Below are 3,633 nucleotides of genomic sequence, written 5' to 3'. Positions count from 1 at the left end.
GGTGGACTGCGCACCAGTCCCGCGAAAAGTTCTTGTTTAACGCCGCGCATCAGGTGACGCAGTTTCTTATCTTCAGGCATTTGCGGGTCCGCACGCTTGAAAAGGCGAGTCATGTCCTCAAAGAACATACGCACGCTCTCGTTCTGGCGTTGATTGCGCGAGTGTAGCGCAACCTCTGCTCGCTCCCGGCGGTCGGCGCTAGGAAAGGTGGCTTTCAAATCACGACAGAAGGCTGCCCAGGATGGAAAGGAAGCCTCATGGTTTTCAAACCATGTCCGTGCAGACTCTTCAAGAGCGAAGTACACGTTGTGGAGCTTGCGCTCATCAGTCCACCCGTTGTAACGCGCAACTCGCTCGTAGTTCTCAAGCCAGTCCTCGGCGTCCTCGAACACGTCGCCATGAAAAGAGGGGGGTGTTCGCGGCTGATGACACAGGATGTTGGTGGGAAGCCTGCTCTCAGATGTCATTGCAGCAGGTTCTATGGCCGTCTGAGGGTGCGTCGTCCTGGTAGCGGCCGGAAGTGGTCCGAATTCAGGAGGCTCTCCACGTAGGCGGCGGCCGAGGCGTTGATGTACGGGGGTAAGCTCCGTATTGGCAGGTTGATTATGCAGGACTGGATCGGTACCCCGCAATTCCTCCACCAGATTTGTAACGTAACGTTACACAGAAGGCGCTCTGGCACTCTGGCACCGAAGAACACCAACAGTCAGTCAGGGCAGCACAAGAGCGGAGCACCGTTTCGCTTCGTCGTCTTCTCCCAATCGCCCGTTGAAATCTTCGTCGTCTATGGATGGCATGTGTCAATATTTCGAAAAATAATTTGCCACGCCGAGTAGACGTTGCACTCCCTTCTTATCTGATGGAACAGGTATTTCAGTTATGGATTTGACGAGTGCTTGGTTAGGCGTTATACCCTTTTTCGAAATTATGTCGCCTAAAAATTCGATTTCCTCGACTCCAACCTTGCACTTCTCTGCATTTAGTGCGAGACCGGCCCGCCTCGATGATTCAAATACAGATTTTAAGCGTTGATCGTGCTCCTCCCTTGATGTTCCCCATACCAAAATGTCATCCATGTAAACGTGCACCCCCAGCAGAGACTCGAAGATTTCGCTCAATATCTTCTGAAAGACTTCAGACGCGGAAGAGATGCCAAATGGCAGCCTTAAGAAACGGTACCTCCCAAATGGTGTTGCGAAAGTACAAATGAGCGACGTCTTATGGTCAAAAGGGATTTGATGGAAGCCATCTTTTGAGTCTAGACGGCTGAAAACTTTCGCGCCGGCCAACTCTGCTTCTATGTCTTCCCTCCGCGGCATCTCGTAGTGCTCTCTCTTTATGTACGCATTAATCTTTCTCGGATCCATGCATAGCCTTAGCTTTCCGTCTTTCTTTTTAACAATGACTAAAGGGCTCACCCAGTCGGTTGGCTCATTGACCTTTGTTATGATGCCAGCCTATTCCATTCGTTGCAGCTCGTGGCGCAGGGGCTCCCGCAGTGCCAAGGGTACACGCCGAGCGGCTTGAACGGTTGGGACGGAACCTTCATGGAGCACCATCGTGTATTGGCGTTGGGCGCTCCCGGTGCCTTGAAAAATGTCGCTGTACTCTTCAAGCAGTTTTTCGGAGCTGTTCTTTATCACCGAATCCACTTTTCGGGAAATCAACCCGAGCCGTTCCGCTGCCTGAAGACCAAGAAGCGCCTGACATCCTTTCTTGACCACGAAAAATTTCAAGCTGCAATTCTGTTCGCCGATAGCCACGCGTTGGTTGATAACGCCCAAGTGCTTGATTGTGCATCCACTGTAGGATCGCAGTGTTGCACGGCTGTGCTTGAGCGGTGGCGTAGGCTTGATGTTCTTGTAGACAGAGTAAGGCAATAGGTTTGCTTGCGATCCCGTGTCCACTTTCAATAAAACGGCTGCATTACCAACGTTTGCCTTAACCATTCAGTCCCGTCGACTTTCCACGCTGTCCACGCAGATGTCTAAGATGTCGAAGTCTTCATCGTTGTTATCTCTCAATTCCCTTACTTGTGCTGGTTTACGGCAGCGTACGGCGAAGTGATTCTTTCCCTGGCATTTTCTACATGTCTTCCCATAAGCAAGACAGTTGAGTGCCTTGTGTTCTCTGCCACACTTCGAGTACCTTACTTTGTTTTGCAGCCTTGCTCCTTTTTGAGTCTCCTTTACAGGATCGACCTGTTTTTCTTTCTGTCCCCATGATTCATTCTGAAGAGCTGCTGCTTCGAATGCTTTGCAGATTTGTTCCGCTTTGGGCAACGTTAGCTGATTGTCCTGAAGAAGTTGTGCCCTGAGGGTCTCATTATTGATTCCAATTACTATCTGGTCGCGGATCACGGAATCATTTAACCCTTCAAAATTGCAGTGTCGTGCCTGTTTTTTCACGTCCCGTGAAAACTGCTCAAAGGTTTCTCCTACATCCTCGAATCTTGTACGGAACAAGTATCGTTCGTACATCTCATTCGTCTGTGCGCCCCAGTAGCTGTCAAACTTTTTTACGACGGTCTTATAGTCCTGCTTTCGCCATCGTTGAATGTAAAATTATGTAAGACCTCGATAGCGTCGTCACCGGCTAAAGTCAAGAGCATCGCAGTCTTCGCTGAATCGCTCAACGGACTGTCATGTGGCTTCACTACGGTAAAGTATAGCTCCAGCTTCTGTCTAAAGAGCTGCCAATTCTTGGAAACGTCACCTGTGATGCGAAGTGGGTCTGGGGGTTTCAGAAGCTCCATCCTTGCAGCCTGGCGTAGAAGTCTTCTGTCTGTTCAGGGCGCTGTCGAGGACGGGGGACCACTAGTGACATCATGTAAGGTTCCGTGAACGGTGAAGTGACAGGCAGACATCTGGAAGGCGAATGACCAGCCTTTATTTCGTGCTTTGTTATATATTCCCCGGCCAGCCCGATTGGCGAGGGCAATGATAAGAGGCGCGCCTTGTGCCGAGTGGCACGAGTGACGCAGCTTACGCTGGCCCACGTCTTATCGTAACGCGATACAAGGATGAAAAAGCAATGCTTGGTTATTCTAATTAAAGAAGTTGAAAAAAAGAGAAATTGGAGAATTGTGTATGAAGGTTTTAAAATGCTGAGAATGAAAGTCCAATGCTTCCTTATGCTAATGAAATATATTTGAGTGGTTAATTAATGAAATAATTGAAATGGGTGGAAAATGAAATATTTCGAGAACAAGGCGTAAAAGATGTCAGATTGCTCGGAATGAAAAGTCAATGCTTGACGGTGGTAATCAAGAAAATTTAGCGTGTGTAATCTATGAAATAATAATAAAAAGCGTAATATAAAATTAGAAAAAGACGACTTAACGGTATCAAAATAATTAGAATCAATAGCCAATGCTTGATTATGCTAATTAGGGAAAATCAGTGCATGTTATTGATCAATTTATCTATTAAACAAATTGAAAAAATTTAACAAGGGACTTCAAAATGTCATATTGCTCAGAATCAAAAGCCAATGCTTGATTATGCTAATTAAGGAAAGTCAGTGCGTGTATTTGACCAATAATAAATTAAACTAATTTAAGAAATGAAAAAGGTGAAAAGAGGTTCCAAAGGTTTGAAAATGCTGAGAATGAAATGTGAATGTGTCAAGATG

The 3,633-nt window shown here is 47.1% G+C and overlaps 1 pseudogene; it reads right to left on the bottom strand.

Annotated features, from left to right (window-relative positions):
- Window positions 1–800: 800 nt before the first annotated feature.
- LOC146186660 (uncharacterized) lies at window positions 801–1,955 on the bottom strand (annotated as a pseudogene).
- Window positions 1,956–3,633: the final 1,678 nt, after the last annotated feature.

This window comes from Amblyomma maculatum, chromosome 6, assembly GCF_055883805.1.
Source record: "Amblyomma maculatum isolate TAMU_Amacu chromosome 6, ASM5588380v1, whole genome shotgun sequence".
NCBI classification, from domain to species: domain Eukaryota; kingdom Metazoa; phylum Arthropoda; class Arachnida; order Ixodida; family Ixodidae; genus Amblyomma; species Amblyomma maculatum.
This window is presented reverse-complemented; position numbering and strand designations above follow the sequence as displayed.